The sequence below is a fragment of the Anarhichas minor genome, unplaced genomic scaffold (assembly GCF_050575085.1).
Source record: "Anarhichas minor isolate MPS153535 unplaced genomic scaffold, ASM5057508v1 ptg000054l, whole genome shotgun sequence".
NCBI classification, from domain to species: domain Eukaryota; kingdom Metazoa; phylum Chordata; class Actinopteri; order Perciformes; family Anarhichadidae; genus Anarhichas; species Anarhichas minor.
The window spans coordinates 1,337,852-1,349,962 of record NW_027466500.1 but is presented as its reverse complement, the minus strand read 5'-3'; the positions used below and the strand labels follow the sequence as shown (position 1 = coordinate 1,349,962).

The 12,111-nt window shown below is 42.4% G+C and overlaps 1 protein-coding gene across 2 annotated transcripts in view; it reads right to left on the bottom strand.

Annotated features, from left to right (window-relative positions):
* Positions 1–10,433, bottom strand: part of ctbp2a (C-terminal binding protein 2a) — a 56,359-nt gene extending 45,926 nt beyond the window's left edge. The window contains exon 1 of one of the 2 annotated variants that reach the window (XM_076075868.1): positions 9,806–10,433. The gene's annotated coding sequence lies outside the window, so the exon portion shown is untranslated. The remainder of the gene's footprint in view (positions 1–9,805) is intronic. The other variant, XM_076075870.1, reaches the window with a different exon arrangement.
* Positions 10,434–12,111: the final 1,678 nt, after the last annotated feature.

Sequence of the window (12,111 nt, the reverse complement as noted above, 5' to 3'; positions counted from 1 at the left end):
TGTTTACACGAAGGGTGATCAAATGTTGCTGTGCCAAGCATTTTCAAGCAAAGCAATTTGTTTTGTTGAATCATTTTGGGTACAGGTGAAATAGTACACGTCTTGGTTTAGGCCCAAATATATGGTTTGTTACACCGCTTCTTTTGGTTTGCGACACCGTATGAACCGTTTTAAAACTGTCTAATTAAAATGATTTTTCTTGGCATGTGTGGAATGAATTCAAAACTGTGAAGTCCACCTGGATGACTCTTGCTATAACATTTCAACATTTTCAGTACTGGTGTCAATATTACAACTGAGTTTCAGTGGTATTCAGTATTTTTGTCAATATCTTAGTTTGAGGAATATAGATGGCAAACGTCTCAGTGTATCAGTGTTTGTCTTCACACAAGCAGCCAAACGAGAACTTTGTCTCAATACAATTCAGCAAAGGAAATATAAACATAAAGAACAAACAACACAAAGAATATCACAATATTTTTTACAAATACCTCCATATAGACATTATAGGGTTGACCATTGGTGCTTTCACAAAAATATTTATATTTCTAAAAAATTGTTGAAGTGTGTTATGAAGGTACAGAGGCTTCAATGGTTTGAGCTATTCGGGCTGAACCAGGTACAGTAGTGTACTGCTACACAGCTTAAACATCTTGTCAGGTTCTTGAACAGCAAACTACGTATGAGGTAAGTAGACTGTAAGTTAGTTGAGTAAATGGGGTTGAGGAAAGGCCAAGCCTGCCCCAGAGGCAGACTCGCAGTGAGCTGAACGCCACTGACCTAGATTAATACCAACCACAGCAGCGCCAGGACTATAACACACCCCGGTTTCCTGTATCCTGCTTTTCTGTCTGTGTGTGAAATGATTCCATCTGTCAGTCTCAGCTGGGCTGTGAGAACACCGCTGAACGCTGCTGCTGCCCACACACACACACACACACATATAGAGACACATATATATACAGACGGACACCAAAAAACACAGACGTGTCGGCTGGGAACTGGGGCCAAGGTGGGTGTCTGCATCCAGCCTTCAGAGAGGGGAGGGGAGGGGAGGGGAGGGGGGGGGGCTCTGAAGAACTCTGCCCAGCATCAAAGGCTGGAGAATGGGGGAACGAGACATTCGATAGCGACTGCGGTCGTGATGGTGCGCGGCAAACTATCATATCAAGCAATGTTTACGAGGCTTCATAATTGCAGCTATGAAGGCTGTCTGCACAGAACATTTTGTGTCAGTACTACTTGAAAAGACCTCTTTTCAATGACAGCAGGCTTTATTAGCTTGCTTATAATAAGACCAATTTATCATTGCATACATGTGTTTCTGTCCATGTCGATGCAGGTATGTGGGGTTTTTGCCTGCTGTTATGTAAATGTACGCGTATATATCAGGCAAGTCTATTACATTGGCGTACTTCCCCGACCAAGGACAGCAGCTGGTATTCAAAAGATACCAAAAACAGAAGAAACAAAGCCAGCCAGCACACCTCTCAGCCACCTGTGAGCACGCAGAGATGAAACTGAGGGAAACAAGTGATAAGGGTACAGACGGACCAGGATGCACAACTGATATTCAGAGGAAAATAAGGAAAGAGCGCTTAGAGAAAGGTCAGGGTTGACGTTTGGCAAAGGGAGAAAAGACACGGACAAGTGGGTGAAAAGTGGAACAGAAGTTCTTTGAGTCATCTGAAATATTTCAGTAGTTTTTGAACTTCTCCTGAGGGCTGAAAAGACCGCAAAACATATGACCTCTGTTCCAGTTTATCATCATCTCAGCTTGCTGTGTGCAGTGAAATGAAGAAACCTGTCTCATGGCACATTCTAGACAAGATTAAAACAAGAAACAAACCCCCACAACAAGAGAGGAATATGTGGAATATTAACAACACCAGCATAAAGTGACTGGTGCATGGAATTCATACGATATTTCCCTTGGTGCATCAATTTTATGACAAAAAAAAAAAAAAGATCTTTCCAGCAGTGCTGCATGTCTGAACGAGATAAAAAGACTTCTCTCTTACTTATTCACATTTGACTATGCTGCTTTTTTTAGTTCGGTATAGCTGTAGGTAAAACACAGACCTCGTGCATCAGCAAAATCCCTGACAAGGCAATACCAATGAACTGAAGCTCTGTTATCGTACTAATGCACTCCCCTTATCTCCTGATGGCACAAAACGTCATTATTGGAAAAAATGTTCACCTTAGGTCAAAAGATGTAGGGAGCTATAAAGAAAAGGGAGCACGCACTTTTAGTCTACGAGCAAAATCCAGTTCAGTAAATGTTTTATATGTATTATGGGGGGGGTTGTGTCTCCGCTTGACGTGTCGTGTAGTACAAAGACTAAAACGATGTTGAAAAATTGCAGCACACACACGTGTAGAATGCCTTAAAATAGCATTTGTCTGAAAACCCCAGGGACACCTATTTCTAACCTCGCACAGAGTCCCAGGGGGAGTATTCACAGAGGACCGAGGAGGAGGGACTACTCGGGGCTCAGTGAGACATTAACCCACAGTACATCTTTTTTTTTGTTGCTCAGGATCAGGAATCAAACATCTCCATACGGGTGAAAATCAAACATGTCTTTGCGCGCACAAGCTGACAAGTTGAAAAGCCAACCATCCCACTGAGCTTCTCAGCAGCCGGGAATCAAAGAATTAGCCTCGGGGCTCCCCAAACATTGGTAACATCCATATTCATAATGGAGATAGCTGAGGCGATAAGCCTCCGTCGCTCAGCTCCGCCGCTCACTTTGTCAACACTTCCAGTCAACTGTTCGCGACGAGTAGATAATATGCCACTTCCCCGCCACAGATGAGCGATGAGAAGCAGGATGACAGCTCATCCTGTTGATCTTTCCATACGGCAACAAGTGGATAACTGCTTTATGACATCGTGTAAGCGTGTGTGAGTGTTTACGATGCTCCGTAGCAGCAGCCGTGCTTGATGCCCCCTGCTCATGTAAGTCAATGGGATGTGCCGTCTCTCACTTAACAGTGTGGTTTAGGAGTCAAATGGTTTCATGGACATCTGCCAGATTTCTCTGTTTGGACGCCTGCCAGTATTTATGTAAACAAAGAGGCTGTTAGATGCATGAACGAGAGGTATGTGGAGTATTTGAACCTGGATCGCAAGGATAAACTCACGGCATTAATAGTATAAAGGTTGGGTTTATCCTGTTGGCCTCAGGGCCCAATCACACCAGCATTAAAACCAGTGAAACATCACAGCAAAATCAATTCACCCCAATATAATCGCCACTATCAGTGGATTCGCTTCAGGGCCAGTAAATCCACAAATATGGTTCATACCGGTTCAACTTTGACACACAAGTTCACGATAGCTATTATGCCGTCTGTGACAGAGCTGGAGAGTCCTTAATGAAGAAAGCAGTCACAGCTTAGGAGCTGTGTTGCATCCTCTGCTTTCAGGACCTTGTAGCATGTTACCACCCCTTTTTTAAACACTTATTTCCTGTGGCTTTCCACTAACTAATCACTCTAACTACCATACAATACAATGTATACAATGTGAAAGATACAAAGCAAGCAGGACTATGAGACCGAAGCCTCCACGAGCAGGTCAAAGTTGTCCTGTAGCTGGCTACTGCTAACAAAGCAGCTCATAATAAACCAAGGACTCCTCGCCTCACTACAGGGCTGCCCAGGCAGAGCCCCAGGGGCAACATCTAAGACTGGCAGTCAGACTCTGCCACACGGCATCAGCAAGCTTGTAAAACAAGCTGTTAAACTTTATCTGCATCATAACCATTGAGATAATACACCACAGATGCTAAGATAAAAAAAATAACAGATTTCCCTGAGGGTTTTTTCTTTTCTGGATAAAAGTCTATTCTTTGTGCCTCTGTGTTAAGATAATCTCCATGTGGCCATAAAAAAAAGAAAGTGATCATTTATTCAAAAGAAACTTCAGATTCCACATAATCAGTTAATAAAATGAGCTGATGCACTTTCCAGAGCTATTAGAAGTAGCACTCAGACAGTGTGCCTGCACACAGGAAGTGTACATACTGCACTACTCCAGATTGAAACACCTATTAGCCTGCACATTCACAGAGCCATTAGCATTTAAATATGCAGGAGCTGTGCTCCTTTCAAAATTCCATTTTTACTCTGCTGCAAGGAGAGTTCTCCAGTTGTCATAAACAAGTTTTTTTTTTTTTTTTTCCTATTCAAGGACCTTTTCAAATGTCAGGGCCAATCAAACACAACACGACAGGTCTCTGGGTGAAAAACAAAATTAAAAAAATACAGCTCAGAGGGCAGAGAAGAAAAGACTTAACATGCATATTCATGTGGTTGGAAGGTTCAATGACTGCTGTCTCTGTATTGTGAGGAGTGGCAAAACAGTTGTGATAAGAGACGGCTTTAAAAAAAAAAAAAAAGTAAGCTTTTAACTCCTTTCTCCCGCTCACCATGTCCAAATGTCAATGTCTGTGTGCCCACAAGTGACTCCCAAAACCCCAACTCCAACTCTCCCCCCCCACCTCCCCCCCTCCGTCCCTTTCTCCCCGTCAGCAAATTTGGGCAGAAAAGTTTTCTCTGTGAAGTGGTGCTCAGCAGAATGGCAAACAAACAAGAGCCATCTCACCACTGGCCAGGGCCCACTTCAGCATTTCAGACATCTCTTTCAGTTTACAGCTTTCCTAACATCAGCAGGATGGATCCTCCTGACACAAGCCTATGTCAGCTGGACTGGAATAGGGGCTCTGCTGAGACACAATGGACCCCTTCCTCCTCCTCCTCCTCCTCCTCCTCATGCCCACCTCCCTCCTGAGACGCTGAGGCAGGAGTGAGTGAGAAGGAAGGAAGGAACAGAAAAAGAAAGAGGAACTAAATCACAATATAAATATGCCTGTACTTTCAGTCTCTGTGTGCTATATATATATCTATATATATATAGATATATATATATATCTATATAGATATATATATGTGTGTGTGTGTAATCTTCCTCAGCAAACTTCACCAGCTCAGACAGAGAGGGCCGCATGCCCCACCAGTATCTTCCTTTCTATCTGTTTCTGTCTTCCTCTCTCCTTCACTTCCTGCCTCTCTTCACTAGTGTCCGTCTCTCCTCTGGCTCCAGCAAGGCACAGTCATCCAGGAGGAGGACATTATTAGCTGTCAGCATTAACAACCAGCGTAGCAGCAACAGCCGCAGCAGCAGCAGCGGCGGCGGCGGCAGCGGCAGAGTCGGTTTCATAACAATGCTCACAGAAAGCCTCGTCTCTGCCCCAGCGAGAGGATCAGGCAGTCAGGACAGCCTGCTGCGTGCAGATGGTGCTTTGTCTCTGCGAGTTCCTGCAAAAGTGAGACGCAGACACACAAACGCGAGCACACAGTCGCATCCACACGGAGTTGGAAGACGGTGCCACTATTCATCCCTAATCCTCTGTGGTTTGCATGAAAGTTAATGGCAGGTGTTTAAAGCGCTGGCTATGCCAAGAGAAGGAAGGGAAGGTGAGTGGGAGAAGATCAACTCTTTTTTTTTTTTTTTTTTTTCTCCTGCTGGCAAACACACAGACAGGCTTTTCCATGTTGGAAAGACAGTGTATTACATCCCTATTAGATCGGCAAACTATGCCCCTTCATCCATCCTCGCACCATCTATCTCTGGCATAATGTCCATACATACAGTTGAGAGCAATTAGGACTTCTTTGGAGGCAAATAGCCAGTCATTAAGGAGGAGCAGGGACTGCACAGTGTGATGGTTTATACCAGGTGGGAGGCTATTAGACAGCCAAGCGGTGTGAGCAAACTCCCATGGTCATAAACACGGGGAACAGTAAACATCTTCAACTGCCACCAAGCGCTTTCCTACAATAGCGTCATGAGTTAATAATTTAGAGAAATGCTCATTTATGCGTCCGCACAACCATGCTGCACCTACACTCAACGTGCTGTAGGACGACAGTCGCTTAAAACACTGGCGTTCTGCACAGCAGACCTTTCAGCACAGGTGTTAGTATGAACATTAAAGATGGCTCCGCTCGACTCGAGTGTGTCAGTAAGCCGTGACAGTGCGACAGTGAGAATTTTATTATTTATACTTTTGCTTTTCCCACTGCGACGTGTCAAAATGTCCGAATGTGCAAAAAACTAAACTTTTACTGTACTTTTTGTTCTTCCATCTGAACAATGACATTATATAGCTGAGATTAGCCAAACAACCAAAAAAAATGATTGACTTCAATTTTGATAATTAAACACTTGAAACACTGGTTTCACAGTTTGAAATGTGTGGTGCTTTACTCTGTTTTATGTATTATCATTGGAAATTGAATATCTTTTTGGTTGTTAATTACAGGAACGACGCTCCTGGGCTCTTGTGATTTCTGATTGGCTTTTTCCACCATCTTGACTAATTGATTAATCAAAACATACCGGATCAATTATGAAGAAAAAAAAACATAATTTGAGTCCCTTAATGACACATCAATGTGAATTTTAACTCGACGAGGAAAATCTTCAAAGGTGAAAGATCTTAAAGAATTAAGATCAAAGCTTGCTCTTGAATTTTCGACACCATGCTGCAACACTATATTTACAAGGTTTCATTGAACGCTTTCATGTGAACACGCAGTGACGTGGTGGGCAGGGAAATGATGCAGCCGTGATCAGACACTATACGAACAATAATGCAAATCTAACAGCAGTGGTACTTAATCAGTTTGGATTGAATATTTAAGAATTGGCAACAATTCTGCAGTTTTCTATTTGGTTGTTTCCATTTAAAACCGTAGAAATATAGCAGTGGACTATAAAGTGCTTGTTTTCGGGCCACTATGACTGTTAAATACATTATTTTAGATCGGCAAAGCTTAACAACTGGCTTGTGGGATGCCGATGGGGCTACAGAGATGCTGTGCATGCATGAGGAAAAAACAAGATGACACTTAAGAGCATACTATCGAGGAGGTAACCTTTTCTTCAAACTGTATATATATCATAACAATGGCGGGCAAGAGTCGTGCACATAGTATCTTTTATGCACACATGAGCAAACAGGTCTTATCAGTGAGGAGAATCAGACACCTGCTGCCGTCTGGTGCAGTCGACATCCACTCTCCCGAAACTATCCTTTCACAACCACAAACAAAAAACGGACTCAGACGCAACAGAGCAAGTTATAACAAGCAAGAAACAGGTGCTGAATATGTGTAGAGTGCAGCAATTACACTAAATATACAGACGATTACAAAAACGTCTGTTCTCTGAGAGAAAACTATTACCAGCCAGCCGGCATGAGATACAGTATATTAGCTGCTCTAAGAATAACTGGAGTTCAATCGTCACCTCATTGTCAAAGGCCTCTGAAGCACACAGTTCTCAATTTCCAAAGTGCACTACTTCACAGAACAATCTTTGTTCACAACATCAAAGCCTTGATACTATTCGAGAATTAAGTTGTCTGAAGATCTGCGCGAGAGAAATACAGCAGGACTTTTTTTTTTTTGGAAACAAAGCACAATGTTTTCACATTCAAATATTCTATCTCGGAACGATGAAAAAAAATAACTGGCTAATTGGCTATAATGTCTGCAGCGAAACTCTCAAATAAAAGAAAAGCGACGACTAAGAATGAATCGCAGCCACGTCAAAAGAGCCCGCGGTATAAATCCTAAATCCTCCGTGCTCTGTGATTTCGCAAAGCAGTACGTCTGAGTGACATCAGGCTGTGTGCGTTTGCGGGCCCCTTGCAGATGGCACGGTGTCATTTCACAGCCATTACCTCCTCTCCACAATGCATAGCACAGTCACGTGACGGCAAAAATCCTCTCAAACCTGCTCCTATGGGAACGTTTACAAGCCGTTAGTGGCCCGGCCATTATGGGAATTCTCATAAGAGTTCATAAGAGCTATTTCGACAGCGTCTAAATTACTGCGTTAAATAGAGTATTAGGCTCTGAGAATATGATTAACCAATTGTAATTGCTTCTGTGACTTCAAAACAGGCAGTCAATTGCACGATTCAGACTTTGCTCTTCCTCTTTACAAAGTAATGTATGTCAACAAAAAAAAAAAAAAAAAAAAAAAAAGAAGGCAGCAACGCAGAAAAGGTCTCAGAATAAACGTGACATGCATTCTCTGTCCAAAGAAAACCGCATGCCAAATATGCTGGCGGTGAGCGAGAAGTGAGAGACAGCACCTGTCCTTTCAAAACCATCATCTCTTCCTGCATCGGTGCACGTGCTCCCCTAGATTGCCTCTCTGCTTCGCTATCCGCCGTGTCAAAAGACAGCAGACAGCCAGACACACACACACACACAGACACACACACACACACACACACAAATGAGTCCCTACACAAGCATGTTGTACAGCAGATCCGCCATGTACAACATGTGCTCTCTGCAAGCACAAATCATGTTAGTAATCACAGTACACCGACTCCGGCAGTCACTGGGGAATATCTTTTGAGGCAAATGAGGCTCCTGATTTCCAATACAAACACACACACACACACACTCACACACATGTCAACACTGATAGCTACCGTCAAGCACAAGCCCTATGCATGATATCATGAATATTAAAGCACTGGTTTAGCATTTTCTCGGCATTCTTCTCCTCGCCGATGACTCAAAAAGGCCTGATAGGAGCTGCCGTGTACATTGCGCTGCCGTCTGTGATGCGTTTGCCTTGGGAGGCCAGCTTTCATATCACATAACACACATGCAGGGCCACAAGGACGTGAGAGGAAGTTCAACCCCCAGCGGAGTTAAAGGCGGCGGATGAGGGGAAGGATAGGGAGAGGCGAACGGGGAGGGTGGTGTTGCAGGTGGGGAGAAAAAGAAAATCCCAGCAAGCAAATGACTTTCTTATCTATGCTGTATATGTTGCATCACCGGCAACTCATTTGTTTGACACTTGAGATGATCAAATGTTCTTGAAATAAAACGCAAACATTCGCCAGTGGAAGGGTGTGGGCCACGGCCTTGCATATATCATCAACAAAGGCCTTTTCTCTGCGGGCAGGCTCCACTCTAAGTTCCCCTGCCTGTTGTGACAATGCCCACAGGGGGAGAGCAGATGTCCGTTGCCAGGAGCACATCTGCATAGAGTCTCAATCCCCACCCCTTCACTGGCCAGACAATGGAGCCGCCCTCCTCCTCCTCCTCCTCCTCCTCCTCCACTTGAATCTTTCTTCCACTGGAGCCTCAAAATGCAGTAAAAAAAAGAAAAAAAGAAAAGAAGAAGAAGAGGGGAGAGTTGGGAACCAATGCCCACTGTGCCTGTCAAAACCGTGAAATGGAAGGATCATCCTTCATCTATCAAAATGTGCTCATGTTGGGTCCCTAATTAAGCCCTCATTAATTAGTAGGCCACAGATGATAAGTTAAGTTCAAACTAGATTTATTTGGTTGTGTGCACGCTTGCAAGAAATGTTGCAAAAAAACCAAAACACACTTGTGCCAAACTTTTGATCAAACTCTTTAAGTCTCTGTGATTTCAAATGTATTTTTGAAAAGCAGCCCATCAATATTTACAATATATATATATATATATGTATGTATTATATATTTAAGTTGACCATTACCCTGTAGCTGCCCAGCTCATTAGGACCTTAATCAAACCTATTCCCACACCACTGTGAAGTGTATCGGCTCATGTCTACTCCCAGCCTCTCTTGTCCCTCCTTGCCGATGGCGCAGGGACACATGGGCAGCGACGCGAGTCTAGCTTTCAAACTAGACCCCGGTGGAGCACACACTGAAATATTTTTACACCACCTTTTTTTTTTTTTTTTTTTTTTGCAATAATCTTGAATCCTACCTCGACTGGATGTTTACTGAGAGTTCAAACGTCGGCTTTGGGGGCTCCAGAAATAGCATCGCAGGCTACGCATTTCAAATTCGCTTGTTATCTCGGATTTAGATAATGATCCACCTTTTAGATGACAGAAAAATAAAAAAAACTTAATCCTGAACGCAACGGGACAATCTCCGGCGCTGGGAAACGGTGCCTTGGTGTCGTTTTTAACGGGGGGAAGTCGCGTCGGCTGTCGGTGTGCCTGGTTATCCTGCTGTTTACTTCTACGGTTCATAAACACTCCTATTCTTTTCCTCCTGCCAGAATTGAGAGGTGTGTATCAGTTTGCTTTTCCTTTTTTTTCTCTCGCTTTTTGAGTGAGGCGGAGCCTTTGCCCACTTCTCCCTCACACACACACATACACGCACACGCGGACCCGCGCGCGCACACACAGCAGAACACACAGGGGACATGCAGTTGATGGAGATGGGACAGGGGGACATTTCGAGAAAGGCGGTTTGTGATGGTGATATATGTCCTTTTGGACTCGATTTTTGTTGTTTTTGCTGGCTAATTTCGGGTAGTTTGAAGTCTGAATGGCCAATCCGATGCAATTCCATTTTTCAAAATATTAGCCTATTTCAGCAAAAAAGGTAATATGAATATACATCAATACAATGCAGATGTGTACTCTAAATGTTTCTATAAACAAAGCCGTAGCTACTGAGGTCATGAAAGTTTTGGGTACCATTTGTGTAGACTTCTACCTAACTTCTAAATTAGCTACATCATTAAAAAATGTAGTCTTTAGCCGGTTAAGACTTTATTCATATATAAATTACCATAAAACATCTAGCGACCCTCCAATCAAAAGCAGTCAACTAGGCTACATTAGTAGGATAACGCTAAATAGGCGGTCACTCCACAATAAGCTGTAACAAACCTTTCCAATTTTGTTTTGTTGGCCAAATTAATAAACTTAACTATCAATGCTTTTATGTGGATAGCATATGAATATGAGTTATTATTCACTGTCTGCATACATGGTGAAATATGATTTTCAGATTCAGTATTCCAGCAGTTTAAAGCAGCGACTCTCAACCACTGGTGGGCCTCCAAGCGCCATCTAGTGGGCTGCGGAGGTACTGCTAAATGGTTAGATTAAATAAATAAATAAGTTAATGTAATTTACAAAGCTAGTTAATTTTACGTCTAAATGTGCTCAAGAAATCACATACATATTCAAACAAAGCATAATTTCAATGACCAGTAACGTTTAAATGTTACCACGCCAATCACGACACATCGTAGAGAAAAACGTGTTTTGCCACTGTTAGCCAGCTAAAGTTCTCGGATACATTTATTTAATTTTTTTTAATGAAAAAAGGAAGTTAGAGACAATCCTGCGCCAGTAAAAGCTCCAGAGTGTGTGGTAAGGAAATTACCTTAAATAGACCTACATTCAATTTTGATTCATAATGGGATGCAGTGATGGTTACAGCAATTTGAAGTATATTAGACAATTAGCTATAGCATTTGTTACCAGACCCAGTTAAATTTGAGTAAAAAGTGAATCGTATAGCTATTATTTTGGTGTTTTGACGTATATACGCATGTGTAGTTGTATACTAACTAGGCTATACTTAGGCTATGGTAAGACGTTTAGTCAACTAAACTTTCACTGACAGCCAAAATTTAGCCGTGTTTTAGCCTAGTCAGAGGATAAACAGCAATAAGACAAACAAATTTGAGTAAAAAGTGAATCCTATGGTCATTATTTTGATATAGATGTAGAGGTTCAATGCCGTCTAATTGATGGTTAGTCTATAATTGGACTCTATACTATACTAACAATATACTAACACTCTTCAATCTAAATTGGATATATATCAACATTCGTTTTTCAGCAGTTGGTTCAGTTAGACACTGGGTGCAAATCTTTAGCAACTAATCTCTAATTAGGAATTAGCTCGCTAAACGGAGCAATCCATATTAATTTAGTGATGTGTAAATCAATCTTCGCTTAAAAACGTGATTTAATTGAGCCACTGTTTCCCTCTATCTTCTGTAACTCAATAGAAGCGTGTTCCTGGGGTTTACTTTCCTTAATCTACGACAAATCAGCACCCAGGGGGTATTTACATTCTATATTTGAAAGTTACACATCCTTGATTATATGGAAGTGCAGATATGCAACAGTATTTAGACCTTTGGGGAATATACATGAACAGTTATAGTCATAAAAGGAAAGATTCTCACAATTAGAACATTCTACAGACTTTCTCTCTGATGTCTGTTTAATCAATATTTTCTGCTGTGTTGGCGGGACT